The sequence below is a fragment of the Dermacentor andersoni genome, chromosome 11 (genome assembly GCF_023375885.2).
Source record: "Dermacentor andersoni chromosome 11, qqDerAnde1_hic_scaffold, whole genome shotgun sequence".
NCBI lineage: Eukaryota > Metazoa > Arthropoda > Arachnida > Ixodida > Ixodidae > Dermacentor > Dermacentor andersoni.
In genome coordinates, this window is record NC_092824.1 from 41,981,205 (window position 1) to 41,998,512 (window position 17,308).

Below are 17,308 nucleotides of genomic sequence, written 5' to 3' on the forward strand. Positions count from 1 at the left end.
TCGACTTTAACAATCACAAATAATCATGAGGTTGTTCGCACTCAACACTTGCTATCTGACACGTTCTGACATCTGCCGTTCTGTTTTTCGTAGAAATTGCGCGCATGACTTCAATAAACCGAAATGCCAGCGCTTCGCCGACAGCAGTGGTGACGCGATACATAACGTTCATTACATTTTGATTCATACATATATTATGCATATTTTTTTGTACGCAAGCTAAGCTGGAGCCCTTTCGCTGGCGTTCGCAAATTCTGCTGTGCGGTGCCTTAAGAGTCGTGTAACGATGGAGTAAATCTTCGTCGGCTGCGCATACTGACGAAAATTCCGCTTTCCATGGCCTGCATTTTACATCTTGCGAGGCGACAGGATAGAAGCTCACGCTTAGCAGCTCCATTCAAATGATTGATCAGGGACTGCCGTTTATTCCGTTCACTGACTCTATGCACTATTCCTCTGTTTCGCTTGAAGCATTAGGGCCCCTTTGCAATTTCCTCAGACGGCAAATTCATGATCGTTCCTGCCATCATGGCTTCTAACGTTGCGTGTTTCCCTCAGGAGTTTGATGCTTTCAACTTGCGTGTTATACAAATGAACGTTGTTGCGTCGAAACACAGAAACCAGATGGTATACAAAAGCTATCGGAACAAAAATTAGGTACCCTGCCATTTTATCAGCTATGCGCTTAACCAGTTCAGTCTCCTTATGCGGTGTTTGCCCTCATCTGAGTTGTTTATTCACGCTAGCTCAAGAGCACCACGGAGCAAGTGAATGGCTAAGCAGAGAAATGCAGCCCTCTTCAATGTAAATCGGAAGCTAGAATAAGAGGACGAGGGCCTCCTCCTTAGCGTTACTCAACTTCAAGAGTACTAGCGCTACACCAATGTCCACAGCAATGACTTCCCAGTCTCGCCACGTTCAGATTGTCTCAAGAATATGGAAATTGTTAGATAGATTACTGGCAGCCCACTTAGGGTAACATGCATAATTTATTTTCATTTTCCCAGCGCTCAATCTTAACAATATTGTGATCGGTAGATTTTCTACTTGTAACAGAGTGAAAGTGTTACTGAGACTCCTAGACCACGTGTTTTCATTACCTGTCTTGGGCTTTCCCCTGTTATTCCTACGGTGGCCCTCCAGTCACCTGAATTTGATAATGACCTCTCTAAGAAAAGAATAACACTATGCTACATACCTTCACCCTTGAAACAAACGTTTCCTTCGTACCATCCATCAGAAAGCACCCAACACTTTTGTGCTAAGTGGGGAAAACGATGTAATATCATATATTTGTCAAGTATATTCATATGGCCGAGTTGGTCGCATCCGTGTTCATGGTGACGACGTAGTGGCGAGGCGTCACCTTTATCGCTGTGTTTCTATTCAGGAGCAAAGTGCAGCAAGCCTATTCGTCATGAAGCGAATTATTACCTGGAAGCTTCACTTCTATCATGAACTGAAAAATCCACGCTAGCTGTCTCTTGCCACGAAGTTTTATGCTTTCACTACTAGAGGGAACTCGGCCGCTAATGCCTACAGGAGTTGTAAGCAGGGCGGTTCATCCAGCATAGTAGTCTTGGTTAGTATATGGATTTGCTTAAACTTTGTTCTTCCGGCTTCAAACGGCTTTGTGACTTTGTAAGCCCATAATTTTCAACAAAATACCCCGCAATTTATAATTAGATAGACAATATGAAAATTGTCCAATGATATAAATCCAACACAGGACACTAGCGCCTATTAGCGATATTGAAATCACAGCACCATGGTCGCATGCAAACACAAGTGTCATACTTGGCACCGCAGAACACCTTTATGAATTTAACGTGGGCAAGCAAGTTCGTTGGTAGGCTTGGCGCTTTTTAAATTTGGTAATTCCAAATTGCAAAATATATAGGCATATGCGACGTCATCAACGTTGGTGAACTATGCAATGTGCTGGAAATTTTCCCTTTGCAGAACTCTCATGACCCCTCACCTTTGCAGAGGAGACACGGCGTTCCTCTGGCGTTACGGGACGTGCTCTGCATGGGCTCTCGCTTTCCAGCTCTTTTTCGGAGGTCGAACCTATTCGGCATTCTGACCGTTGCCCTCTATAGACGCGGCAAGTCACCGGGATTATTTTCAGAGCAGCTTGACCGCAGAAAGTGAGCCCCCCCCCCCCCCCCCCCCTGCCATCAAGCTCTTTCCGACCACGGCAGCCGCAGGCACGCAACGGGATCGCTAATCCTTTCCTGGCTGAAGCATGGGCCTGGCGAGGGCTTTGTCCAGGAGCGCTGACTGGCGACAGTGACGCATTTTCAACAAGCCAGAATGAATCTGCATCGCATCGAGTGAGAACCTATGTCTTTCACGCAGGTTGCAGTACATTCTGCTGTTTTTCCTTGTGTGAACGCCGCCGGCGTCCGCAAGCCCTCCATTTCCATATGGAGGGCGCTCCCACCGGGAAAGTTGCAACAGACGCTGTGATCGCGCCTGCTGTGGGGGCGATGGCAGGACTTCGGCCACGACCAGGACTAGTGACGAAACTTCCCGATCGAATGAAGACGGCTGTACATGGGTGCTGGTCCAAAGGAAGCACCGCACACAAGTGGACCTCCGCTTCCCGATGCTGAACCAAGACCTGAAAACCAGCCAGCTTGAAGGCAAGACCCCCAGTGCGTCAACCCATAACGTTGCGACCATCCCGCTTGCCCTTCCACTATTACGAGGCCATCCTGTGTCCACATCGAGGGCGCCCTTTGGACCAGTGGACTCGTCACATCCTAACCCCGTCCATTGGGGGTGTCGCAGGTTTACTTACGGTTGAAGTCGATCGGCTTGTTTTTCGAGTACGCCCGGAACAGAATCTTGCCGTGATAATCACGGCGCATGAAAAAATCGCCTTGAACCGGTATAGCGTCGAACACTTTCGCCTGTTCCAGCGCAGCTATCCCGTTTTGGTCTACATAGCCGACCTCGACAACTCGTGTAAAGGAATCATCTCTGGTGTGGACTCGAGAACGAACCCGTCAGAAATTATGAATCATCTTGTTAAGCCTGGCTTCCCCGTCCTGCAAGCACGGATGGTGGGCAAATCAAACACGGCCCTCCTCATCTTCGAAGAACTCCGGGTTCACCACTACGTCCGCAACAACGGCGCCCAATGCAGCTGCTACGTAGATCATCCCCACCAGCAAGTCTGCACAGTTTGCCTCCAGTTGGGATATCGCTATGACAGCAGCCCTACTCCGGACCGGATCGTAGGCGAGATATGCTGTGTTGATAACCCCACACAGAGACACTCCTGCTCACCCAAGTGCCGCTCGTACGAGGGCGATCACCCCACCGCAGACGCGAGGTGCCCCGCCCGTGTTTGGCACCCGTTCAACAACGAAGTTCGAAAGATGCTTCAGCAGGAGCAGGCGCAACAGCAGCAACAGCAACAAAACCAATTGAATTAGCAGCCTATACCCTCATCATTGCCCCTGGTCAATCAACCACTGGCTGATCCAACCCCGGGTGGGAAGTCCCTATTAAGGTCCCGGACCCGAACGAAGTCACAAAACAAGGCCCCACTCCGCGGCCTCCGCGGCCACACTCCGCGGCTTGATATCGAGCAGCATCACCGATCTATCCACCGAGATGCAGCAGGAAAACCAGCGGAACATGCAGCAAGTACGCCAGGAGTTCGCCCCCTTCGAGACAACTACTCCGCGAACCAAACGCGCTCACCCATATGCGCGCCCATCGGTCCTGAAACGCGACGATAGGGACGCGTAAACGCGGACCAACTCGTCGTATGGATATGGAACTGCAGGGGTTTCCGCCGCAAGCGGGGCCCCTTGCAGCAATACATTGCCACCACCACGGTAGTTCCTGATATCGTTCTGCTTCAGGAACCCAACTGCGCCCCCTCTAGAGTTTAGGATTGGGAGAGTTGGTATTGCATTCTAAAACTGCTACAGCGCAACATACAAAGGAAAAAACCAGCCCTGTCCGCCAGATTAAGGAACAGAGTGCTGACTTCCAACTGGTTTATTGGCAAGTTGCACGAAATACGAGGTCTCTTAGAAAAGAATCCGACCGTATTTTTTTGCAAATAGCTGATGGATATGAAACAAGCGCGCTTCCATCATCCAAGCTTGAACCTTCGTGCGCATGCACGAATTTTTTCCCACCTGCCGATACCGTCAGTCGCTGGGACGCAGGGTTTGAGTGAGGTAGTGCGCAGTGCTCTCGTCGGTTCTTTATTGCAAGCAAAATGGCGGAGCGACTGGAGCAGCGCTACTGTATCCAATTTTGCTAGAAACTAGGCAACAGCCAAGCGAAAACCATTCAGAAGATTCAGACGGCTTTCAGTGACGATGATATGAGCAGCACACAGATTAAGGAGTGGTAACCGGTTTAAAAACGGCCGCACATCGGTGGAGAGCGAGCCACAATCCGGTCGGCCATCAACATGCCGAAATGACCAGGTCATTGCTGAAGTGAACTCTGTCGTGATGCGGGACCGTCGTGTGACTATCCGAGAAATTTCGGAAGAGGTGAGCATCAGCACTTTTTCTGCACATTGAATTATCAGCGAATATTTTACCATGATGAGATTTGCGGCGAAATTCGTCCTGCAGCTGCTCGCTGTTGAGCAAAAGCAACTTAGTGTTGCAATCTCACAGGACATGCTGGATTCCATAAACAGTGACTCCGACGTCATGAACACCATAATCACTGGTGGCGAGTCTTGGGTGCACAGGTACGACCCGAAAACCAAATCCCTGTCCTCACAGTGGAAGCATTCCACATAACCAAGACGAAAGATCGCCCGCCAAGCTCGCAACAACGTCAAAATGATGCCGACTGCTTTCTTTACTCCTGCAGTGTGGTACGCCACGCGTACGTACCACAGGCTCAAGCAATCATCAAAGAGTACCAAAGGGATGTCCTCCGTCGCCTGCGTGATGCTGTGTGGCGCAAGAAACCGCGGAGTTGTGATCAACAGGAAATTGGCGCATCCATCACGACAATGGTCCTGCTCATTCCACGCACTTTATTCATACTTTTTAGGCGGAAAACCAGACTCCTGTAGTTCAACAGGCTCCTTACTCTCCGGATATGGCCCCCTGCGACTTCTGGCTGTTTCCCAAAATCAAGAACCCATTGAAAGGAACGCGATTTTAGACAAGAGAGGACATTAGGCTGCAACAGCAGCTGAGCTAAACTCCACTCCGAAGGAGGCCTTTTCGGAATCCTTCCAACAATGGCAGCACCACTGTGAGAAGTGTGTGGAGTCCCAAGGAGACTACTTTGAGAATGATTATGCTTCCAACGCTCCAGTTATGCGCGCTTCTTTTCTTCGGCCGAAGGTCGGATACTTTTCTAACAGACCTCGTACGTACCTACAAGAAAGCACCAGCACATTTCGTCATAACACTTCACAAAACGTCACACCTATAGAAGGATACACCATCATGAGTCAAAGAACGCACAATTCTGTCAGGCAAGGTTCAACTGATCAAGAAATCTTGCTTGCTATGGAAATAGGCACAAAGATGGCGCGCTAGCACACGTGCTGCCAGCCCTTGCTATGAGATCAGCGTCAATGATCTTCCGCGTAAGTTGTGATTTGTGCTTTTTTAGCACTTCACAGCGATAAAAGTTCGGTTTACATCCACAATCGCGACAGTGAATTCCTAAATGCCCTGTATAGCCGTGTGCACATTATAATCATGTTCTTTTAGCCTTTCATTAACGCAGCGACTACTTTGGCCTGTATATTTATTCCCGCATGATAGAAGAATTGAATAAACAACTTCAACAAGTAAGACAAGTAACAAGTAAGAAGGCGTACCTGGCCCATTCCATCGTCCAACTCGTCCACGCTAAGAACGCTGTTGAAGGGAAGTACGTCTTCTTATCGAGAACGAGGAGTGCTGAGTTTCTTTACATTATCTATACGAAGCCTGGAGAATGTTTCATCGCGATAGACTAGCACGACTGAAGTGAAGCCCACCAATGTGCCGAAAAAGTTCGCTTAAACCCCCTCTATCCTCTCTTGATCCCTCGGCCAGAAAAAACTGCCCGCCGCCCCTTCGTGTGATCCAAGCATCCAAACCAGCGAAGGATCCGCATTGAGGGTGAAGGTTCACTCAATTACTTCCGCGCCTTTTTCAACTGCACACAAAGACAGGAGGGTATTATCGTAGATGGGGAATAGCACGCTTGACTCAAGCTGACATGTCATGGTTCCTGGGATTACCCTACAGTTAGCTCGAGCGTGTGTAAAACGACCGTGACGGTTTAAGGAATCCGCGAGGAAACCCCTTTGAACACCCTTTTGCTCCCATTGGTAAATGAAGGCGACAGCGACCAAATAATACTGGGTCCGCCAAACGCGTCTTGCCTTGCAGGCGGCACAAGCCTGTCCGAAGGGGACGCATTATTGGCTTCACGAAGCGATTCGTGGCAGCGGGGCAAGAGATGCTCTGCCGGGCTTCTGTCATTTATAACCATACGCAGAACTGCCTCCTGACGCGGCCGCCAAGACAGCGACAGCTGAATGAGCAGTGGGAAAGTCGAACGAAGAAGTAAGGAAAGGTTTGCTTTAAAAACTACGTAATATTATCTATGGTAATATCAGCATCATGCAGTACAATATAGCCCGCCTCAAGCCTTTTATTTCGGAAGCTGCATACCTATAGAGCGTTGCAGGCTCCTAAGAATTTTCATTGCAGTGGCAAAGTTTTCATTAAATTGTGGGGTTTTACGGGCCAAAACCAATTTTTTATTAAAGGCACGCCGTAGTGGAGGAATCCGGAAATTTCGACCACCTGGGGTTCTTTACCGTGCACCTAAATCTAAGTACACGGGTGTTTTCGCATTTCGCTCCCATCAAAATGCGGCCACCGTGCTCGGGTTTCGATCCCGCGACCTCGTGCTCAGCAGCCTAACACCATAAACACTGAGCAACCACGGCGCGTAGGCAAATTTTTCAATATCTATATGTCTCTCTCTATTTCTTATTTAAATGTCTATCTTATTTAGCAGAACAAACGTTTTTGCAGAGGCGCATGTTTCACAAAACTTTATTGGCTTTCAATCTATTCCCACCACCACATCCTAAGAAGATATACCAAGAAGGTTTTCATCGTAATAAGGCAATTATAAGAATACACATCCTAAGACTTTCTTGGATCTGTAACAAAGAACCGAAATTTGTGCGTTAGTAAGATCAGTAAAAAAATACTTTAAGAAAAGGTATGTAGGCATGGAGGTCAAATTCTTCTCCAAAATAACATACATCATACCGGCTGACTACATAGCTATGGCTATATCGATATGGCCACCCGAAATGAACGGGATCCTTCTTGCGATTAGCTTTCTTAGGATACATCACACAACTTTTTATTCACTATCAACGTTTCTCAATTCTCGCCAACTTGGGAAGTTGAGTGGTCAGTGGTCTGCGCATCGAGCGATGGTGCCGAGGGATGAGGGTTTAAAACTTAACGTCTGACTAATCTGGCCCATTGTCTAGGTGCCCCTGGATTTGTACTGCTCTTATTATACAACAATGACTCCAACTGGTGTGACTGGGTATGTGCAGATCATCAATGCACCTCTTTGACGCCAGTTTAGTTGGCTAGTAGTGTGCCACTAACCATGTGTTGCTTTCTAATGGCAATAAAGGCCCTGTAGGATTTCTCGAGTGCAATCGATTTTGAGAACGACACCAGCTTGGAGTTCTACCTCATAGAAATCTCCGTCAGAATCCACTGTATTACACTTACTCTTTTTTCTAACAAAATGCCCTTTCTGCTGGCAGAAGTAATTTGAAAACTGATGTATTTCGTCGGACACTGTGGGAAACAATTTATCGAAACTGGTGCTATCCTAAAAATTCATTTTAAGCCGATACGCCTTGCGAAATGACCGGCTACAATTCGTAAATTGGAATAAGTGTTAACAATAAAGACGTTCTTATTTAAGAAGGTAATTATTTGAACTTTGTTAACTAGTTGAGTATGCGGTTCGATTTCTCATGCTAGTAATGTCATCGCCTTCGGATATTCCAGCTCAAGGACAAGAATTATGCTTTTCTTTTTAATTCCGTATAACTCAGAAATAATCACCCCGTATAATCACAAAAGCCACACGCGTGAACATTTTCCATGGCGCTGCTAGATAGGGCAGCGTTTACGTGAGAAGAACTAGGGAGCAGCGCAGCTTAGTGTGCCTCCACCCTCTATGGAGTGGCGGCTCAGGAGGACATCGAGGCACGCTAGCGCAGCAGCAGACAGGCCTCATGTATGACACATTTTGGCATTACGGTGTGCCCCTACTATATCTCGCGTATTGACTTGATATTCATCATGAAATAGGCTCTCAGATTTATTTTTATGCTGCAGGATATAAAGTTAAGCCATGTTGCAGTGAATGTAGCAGTGTTAATACACGCGCACAAAAAGGCTTTATGCGTGTTTTTTGCGAAGTTTTAGAAGTTTATCTGGGAACAAATCTATTCCTAACAGGGACAATTTTACAGCTGATCCGAGGGAAATCTTAAGGTATGCAAGATATTTAGGATCTAAACGCAGCTTTTTGAACACTTGATTAATTTGCTGCCATGGTGGCAGCGAATTCCGATTTGTTAAGAACGAGGACACATGTAATGGCGGTGTGCACCTTAAGTATCAATTGTGTAGATTATTGAGGATGCCTGAACCAAATTAATAATCATTCTGTTTCCCTCGAGGAGTCCATCATAGGAAGCGCGCACTTTGTTTGAACACATTGTAGAACTAAACCCGCGATTGAAATTCCTTATACATAGGTTTGGGAAACATATTGTGGGTAATATAAGAGGTGCAAGCGCATCGAGCCGCCTTTCCAGTTCTGCTCTCCTTTCCCTCTCTTCTCCAAGCTCGGCCACGGTCCTTACTAAGTGCGCGGCCTAGACCGCTTCCACCTTGGCCAACTCGGCGACTTTCGCCTGCAGTGCTACCCGCTTCTCCCGCTCCTTCCTCAGGTCTGCTTTCAGCCCTTCGAGTTTGCTGCCCAATTTCCTTCCATTTTTTGGACTGCTTCCCTGACACCCTCGCACAGCCCGCACGTAAAGCTAGCAAAGCGTAGCAGCGCCCACTGGTGGCGGTTGTCTAGTCTATATTGTGGTAAAATGTAGATGATCCAGCACCGCCTGTTGTTTCGCACCACTGAAGGGACTCTTGAACAGCTACCGCGAGCAGTGCCTGCAGGCCTACTGTCAGCGCTGGTGTCTTCTTATGGCCACCCAGTCGCTTTCGCGCGCGATATATGCAGCTCACGAAGCATTATGTGACTTCCTCCGGTAATCACTCCTCTCAAAACGGCTGCTCTACCGGAATAAAGAGTGCTGGTTCACAAGGCCAGGCGAAAAACTCGCAGAATCAACTTCACAGCCAAATCATGAATAGAATTTGACCTAGAGGCTGTATGGTATATATCACGTAAATGTTTGGCTTCTTGAGTCTATCATCTGTGATACCCTTCCATCGTGTTCTTTTTATCGGCCTATAGCATTTCTCCCAGTGTTTACCGCCCTTAAAGTGTCAGCAGGCTATACTAGAATGATTTACCTCTCGTAATATTTTCCTGTATATTTTGCCTTTTCGTGTAAGTAACAATTCCATCTACAACTACGTTATCAATAGTGACTGTCAGCGTGTGATCACATCCCGTTCCAAACGTCACGCACTGCACGGAAAGAGTCATTAATGAAATACTTTTCCATTTACATGTTAGCAGCAGCAGTCTAAGAATATGTCTGGTCTTGTGCATCGTGGCACTCAGCGCTGAGCTCGCTCACGCTGGCCCGCTGGTACTCTCGTCCTGGAATCATCTCGGCAGCATTATTCGCCGCTCCGCCACCTCTCTTAACCTGATGTATGCTTTGGTGTCACTTTAAGAGCCCCGTCGTAACCCGCCGTTGTCGTCGAGTATTCACCGCCAGATGCTAAAGGAGAAGTGCACCAGAAGGAGACGACCTCTTCAGTCTCACCCTTAACTATCTTCTGTTGTGTTGGTGGAACAACAGCGCCACACGGACCACTCGGAGTCTCTGGTGCGACCCTCTTCCGCCAGTGGCCTACCTTTACTCTGTACTCGGCCCCACCGCCACCTTCTCCACCGCTGCACGCAGATTATTTCCCGCCAGTCAGTTAAATACGGAATGCCTCTCACGGTAGAAAATGGTAATCGCTTTAGAGACGAAGAAAACGGAATATGTTGAAAACGGGAAAAGTGTTTGGCTGGGCTGTTCAAGAAGTTTGAGATCTCCGCCAAAACATGCTTCAACAGTGGCGTAAACATAGCGTCAGAGGAATGGAACTGAAACAATGTATAATAGCTTTCCGTTATGGTGACTCTGGTTCCTTCTGGTTGCAATGAGTCGCTCCGAACGAATGCCGCTTCTCGAACACGCCAATGAAAACCTCGCCGAAACTTATCGTCACAACACGTCGCATAAACTCACCCTAATGACGAGCATGTTTGATATCATGCTACGTTAAAAATATGAATTACTACTGGACCACTTTTATGACTTCATATCCCCAAGTATAAGTTCCTTTCCTGAAATACTCGTTCAGTGCTGTGCACACTGCGTCGTTATGCCAGGTGCTTCTTTTTTTGCTGCACCGAGTTTTCTAAGATTATCTCTGGTATATAACACAATTCTAGTAATTGAGCTAAATTACACAATGAAATGGCCATTACTTCTTCTAAAATCAAAACGCTTTATTGAAACTAACGTAATTACACTAAATAAATTTTAACTATTCACAGCACATAAATAAATTTACGAGTTGTAGCCGGTAAGTTGGCTAGCCGCATCCGCTTAGAACGAATTCTCAGAACTGCACCAGTTTCGACATAATTTCGAAGAGTCCGTCGAAATACATTGGTGTTCCATTTATTTTTCTGCTTCGTTTCATAAACCACCGTTTTCTTAAAAATAAAAGTGGAACAACCTGGCATTTTTCTACAAGTTCGACGGTGCATATCTCGAAGCTGGTGCCCTACTGCGTTGTATTCCGTACTATTAAGTCCATGGATGATCAGAAAGAACATAACTCTAGCTTGAATGATATATTTTTGTGGTGCGAAGAATAGGGCATGGCTGCAAACATAGATAAAACTGCCTCTCTTCGCATAACGCACAAAAAGAATCCCCTGGAATACACGTATCAAATGTGATATGTTTCATTAAAGCAAGTTGAAAGTTACAGGTACCTTGGCGTAACGTTCACTAATAAATTTTCTTGGAACCTTCACACTGACAACTCATGTTCTTCCGCCTTTCGGAAGCTAACCTATCTGCGAAACAAACTAAGAAATGCCCCTTCAAACGTTAAGCTACTTACTTACCTAACCTATATCCGGCCAAAACTTTAATATACTTGCGTTGCATGGGATCCCTATACTAAAGTAAATGTTAACAAACTTGAGACAATACAGAGAAAATCTGTTCGTTTTATTTATTCTAAGTTCAAAAGTTTGGATTCCATGTCAGAGTTGATGCTGGCTAACCACATTCCTCCGCTTGAACAAAGAAGACAGAAACACAGGCTAGACTTTTTACATAATCTAATTACTCACAAATTGGCTCTGGACCCTTCACTATATGTAAGTCATCTCTCCACTAGTTATACACGAAACCATCGTCTGGATACACTGACACCTATCAATGCTAGGACAGACAGCTATAACTTCTCCTTCTTTCCCCGAACTATTTCTGAATGGAATTCGCTGCCCACCCCTTACAACATATGCCTGTGTTTTATGTAAGTTTTTTTTTTATATAATGTGTTCCTCCTATTGAATGAGCGGGGCAGGTCCTAGGCTCGCAAATTCCATTGCCTTTGATGTGCAGTTCCCTTACCTTCGATGTGCAATTCCCTTGCCTTCTTTTTTACATCGTTCTGTTTGCACCATTTATTGATTTAGGTATTGTGTTTTGATCTTTTTCACTAAATGATTTTGTGAGCAATATATCAGTGTAAAGTCTATATATTTTATGAATGTATACAAGTGTATCTTATATATGTCTTGTACTCAATGTCTGCTCGTCATGCAAGGACCACAGTGTGGTCTACAGTACGTACTAAAGAAATAAATAAATAAATCCTCGTCATTCCTTCCAAATCGATATGCTTTGCCAACCCGCTAGCTACACATAGCAGATTGCCGTATTGATTACATGTATCCGAGATATACGTACGCCGCTCGGCTGCGGGAGGTAGGGGTTCGATCGCCACCGCCGGACGCTTACCAAATTCTAAGACGGGTAAAATTTAAGTAACCCCGGGCAAGATGTCCGGCTTTCTAGTGTACGTTGCTTGGAAGCGGTTTGTACGGACCATTATACTTGCTCTGCGATTGCGAAGACAAACAAAACACTCAGACAACTCAAAAAGGAGCTGGTGATCCCTTGCGGCCGACTTCCCCATAGGTGGGTGTCCTTCCAAGCGCCCGTGTGAGAGCCTATAAAATCAGCTCAATTCCATGTGGCGATGTACCTCTATTCATGAAAAAGAACGGTTGATTTCCGGCAGCACCAGGATTCGAACCCCACGTTTCGCATTCGAGGCGCAAGCTCTGCCATATCGCCACCACTGCAGTCTTTCCTGTCTAAGTGACCTACTTTGAGCCAATATTAACTCGACCCCACCGATACCGCCTGACGTACGTCAGACGATACGTCATGACACGGTTACTTAAAGAATACCTGCAACGGCCGCCAGTGCTATTCGCTTAAAAACAAACAGAAACTGCTGCAAACTAGGAGAGCGCTTGATGGGACTGCTCAAGACGTCGATGGTGCTCGCCACGCTCGCGCCGACGGTTACATAAATTTTACGTCAGGTGAACAAAATTGAATCAACACGGAATAGGTTGGTGTTATGGCGCCCCTGGTTTTTACGGGTTTCAAACAGTCGTTAAACTAGCACAGCGTTTCTGACAAGCACAAGAGCAGGATAATGCGTGTTGTAGACTGCAGGCGGATCTAGGCTGGTAAGACATGCCGGTAACTGCTCTGCTTAAGTTTGTCCTTTAAGGAAAGTGCGCCACTGTTCAGAAGCGGACACGAAGCGGATGATCAACACGTCGCGCACAGCGAGGCGGAATAGCACACAAGGCCGCAGCCGGTGAATAATTGCGTCCACCATGCAGCGCCAACTGGCCCACCCCCGACACAACCTCCTGCAAGTGATCTATCAATTATTACCAACCATTGATGAAGCCAACGGGACTTAGCGTTAAGTTGACAGCAGGACGTGTGGGGAGGTCTGCTTCCTAAATATTCGGGGCCTACGAGCAAAGACCTTGCGGTCATACCAATATTTGGAAAGCCTACACAATGGAACGAGCCAAACAAAACGTTGCGTTCTATAACAAGTCCAGGACAGTCCAACAAATACCATTCAACGTGACCAAAAGCTTTATAAGTCTCACACAACTGTGACGTGGCGTAGGTAACTTCAGCAGGGATGCCCCTAAACAAGATGTCCCTGAAACCATTACTGAGAAAGCGTAGGATCAGTATAATTTTAGCCTAACAACGAACACCTATAACTTCGACAGAAACACAGTACAGGAATCAATATGTTACTGTTTCTTTAGTGCTGTGAATAGTTAAGGTATAAATTTAATCTCAATCCTAGGTTACTACTTTGAAATATTCGTCCAGTGCTACAAACAGCGCACTGTTAAATGCCACATAAAATTAAAAGGGCACTCGAAGAAGAAAGAACAACATCGTTGTTGCATTGTACGCGCTCCCAGTGATAAGCGCAATTGTGGTGCGCGTGCATACGCCCGTCTCTCATTTGTTTTCTCCTGTGCCCTTTGCCTCTTTTTCTTTGATGTATGTATTCTCTGCGGAAAATAAGCGCGTCGTTATGCATGGTGACACAGGCTACTTATAGTGACCGCCGCCTCCGACATTTGCGTTTGGATCTGTGTATGCAGTTGGGTCAATTTTCTGATATTGCAGGGGAAAAATACTTTGTTTACATTTTAGAGGGTTAAATGAACACACTTACAGCAGACACAAATGCTATAGTTTGGGTCGTTACCAGCACAATCCACTCTACCGCCATCTTTGCAATGTTCTTTCCAGTAGTCCGAATGTCCCTTGCAATCCTGGAGATCTTCTGAAAAATGATACCACCGTAGAATTAGCAAAAACGTGCAACTTTACAGTTTTCCATATTAGTTATTCATGTCCGTTAATTTCCGAAAGCAACCCCTAGCGCCATTTGCCATAGCGAGATCAGAGAAGTCGCCTCACTTCATGGAAAATGTCTATTGAAAGTCGACTGCAGTGCTTCACCTTTACATGCCTTCAAATTCCTTGTCTCCCGTAACCTACAGGAAGCGCTCTCACAAGATGTCAAGCCTCACTTTATTCCAGAAACTCCTTTCAGATGATAGGAAATATCGATTCCATCGCATCCTTATTAAGTCAATGATTGATCTGCATAATTATGGAATCATACATGTCCATACGCCACCAATACATGTTTATATTATATTTGTTTTCAGTAAAATTGTCGCAAAAACTTCTTTTTACGTCTTATTTCACATGTTACATGATCATGCCACTCTACTCCGCTAGTCGACATCTCAACCAGTGTACACGTTACTTCGAATTTATCACCTTTATTTGGTTGTGTTTCGATCATGTTAGACTAAATGTGTTTTTCAGCCCTTTTGTCGACGCGCAGCTTCTGCCCAGAGGCATAATCCCAAAGAATTTGTATCGATCGATGAAACGAACGATTTCAAGTAATTTTTTCTATTATTGTCCAATGAGACCTCCGTGTGTGTTGCATTCTTAACGAAGTGCCCCCCCACCCCTCATTTGTGTATAATCTCAAGTACCCCTGTAAGCACTCCTGCAGAAGGCGAATCCCAAAATCATATGAAACATTCGTACTTTTTTCTTATTGAATTTTCGTTCATGTACTTTTATGTGTTTGCTACAACCACGCTCACCAATACTGCCTTTCGCCCAGAGGGAACAATGAACGAAATTATTCTACTGACGTAATCACTGCGCTACACTCTTCGTAAACGTCATGTATGGTTTAAATACGACGTCACCGAGATGGGAAGGCCCTTTTCTGAAAAAATAAAAAGGACACTGCCGGGACAGCCTGTGATACGACCATGCACGTTTGAATGAATTGCCGGTTACCAAACCAATCAACTAACCTCGCTCTTGCAGCCGTCAAAATGCGGAGTTATTATATTCCAAAGAATTGTGTTAGGCGAGAGCCACTTCTTTAAAGCGAGAGCGAACATCGAAACGCCTACATCGCACGACGTGGCTTACACATATTGCCTTCTTGAGAAGTTCGCCTTCTCTGAGTGTAGTATACACTTTTCAGCATCAAAAAAAAAAGAAAAGAATGGCGCTGTCAACATATTCTAAACAAGGGGAAAATATGTTCCCTTCTTTCCCTTGGTTTCCTTGATGAGCATTGCGTATTGAGAAACGCTGAACTCGGATTTCGACAGGGCTTTTCCACAAACACTCAATTAGTAGAAAAAATCACGATTTTGCCTACACAATAAATAATAGAAAACAAACTAACGCTATATTCATGTTTTTCAGTAAAGCATTCGACAAAGTAGCCCACAGCAAATTACTTTATATATAAGGATTTTTACTTAGAAACGATAATCTATTAATATGGTTACAAGCGCACCTAACCAACGGTTTTCAATTCGTTAGGATAAACCAGACTTCCTCCAACACATTACGTGTTGCTTCTGGCGTTCCCCAGGAATCAGTGCTGCGTCCTCTTTTATTCTTGACATTCCCAATAATCTATCTGTCAAAATTAAACTTTACGTGGATGGCCGTATACTATTGGACAAAATTCAATCACCCCAAGGTCAAACCAGGCTAAAAAGTGACATTAGCGAAATAGTTGCATGGTTCCATCAATGGCAAATGGCTATTAACTAAGACAAAACCGTCTTTATGAGAATAAAACTAAAAAAGCCCCTTTTCTTCCCCTATTTTGCTCAGAACACTTATATCTCCGAAGTACCTTACTATAAATATTTCGATATAGACATATCTCACAACCTTTCCTGGTCAAAACATACTGACAGTGTAATGACTAATTGTCTTCGCAAATCGTTCACTCTCAGACGGTCGCTAATATTCTCCACACCAGCTGTCCGCCTCCCGGCATATAATACAATAGTTCGTCCTACTTCACAATATGCAATAATCATTTTGGAGCCCTGCACAAAAACAAATATTGAAAAATTAGAAAGAATTCAAAAGAAAGCTGTCCGATTTATCTACAATTCTTACAGTCGAACTTCTGTAACAGATCTCCTTAGACATAGTGGCGTCTCTTCGATTACAGAACAAAACCGTGTTTCCCGACTAAAATTCTCTTTTCAGCTAATAAATGGCCGCCACCATATTGATACCTCGCGCATCTTAACACCTTTAACTGGTTATGCTACTCGTCATAAGCACTCCCTAGCAATAACCCCGTTAACAACGCACAACAACTGCTTAAAATACTCTTATTTCACAAGAACAATAGTTGATTGCAATAAGCTTTTTGATAAAATCATTGCATTAAATATTTTGTCCCGTTTTCAGGCGCACCTGCATTCATGACTCAAACGCACATAGTTTATTTGCTCTTTTTTTTTCGTGCATTCTGTCCTATTGCCATATTCAATTCAAGCGTCGGCATGACTGCTTGAACTGTATGTTTCTAATAATGTACTTGTATGTTCATATTGCGCTAAGATCTTGTAAAGGATCGCAGTACCTATAAGTAAACAAATTCTAAAATAAACATTTTTGTAGTATATTAATTGGTTCGTCGTGAACGATAGTTTTCAGCGCACACAAGATCATGAGAGCAGAACAAGATTACGGCAGAAATTCTCAACTGGGACTTGTTAGATAGTGGGTATGTATTGTTTGCATGCCGTGATAGCTTAGTGGCTATTGTGTTAGGACTGCTGAGCGCGAGAACGAGGGAACATATCCTGGCCACGGTCGCCGAATTTCGATGAGTGCGAAATCCGAGCACATGCATGTGCTTGGATTTATGTGCACGTTAAAGACCCCCAGGTGGTCAAAATTTTTATTGTCTCGCACAAAGGCAGGCCTCGTTATCAGATGGTGGTTTTTACAGGTGAAACCCCACAATTTATTTTAATTTTTAAGTATTCTTTCCAGAGCAAACCGTTGGTTCCGGCTAGTTGGTAATCGATCAATTTTTCCAGTCACACAACTAGCACACGT

At 45.2% G+C, this 17,308-nt stretch overlaps 1 long non-coding RNA gene across 1 annotated transcript in view; it reads right to left on the bottom strand.

The window, feature by feature from the left end:
* Positions 1-7,091: 7,091 nt before the first annotated feature.
* The window catches only part of LOC129381456 (uncharacterized), a 100,655-nt gene continuing 90,438 nt past the window's right edge, over positions 7,092-17,308 (bottom strand). Inside the window, exons 3-4 of the long non-coding RNA XR_008609630.2 lie at positions 14,061-14,171; positions 7,092-7,174 (exon numbers count right to left, since the gene is read on the bottom strand). This is a non-coding gene — a long non-coding RNA (uncharacterized lncRNA). The remainder of the gene's footprint in view (positions 7,175-14,060; positions 14,172-17,308) is intronic.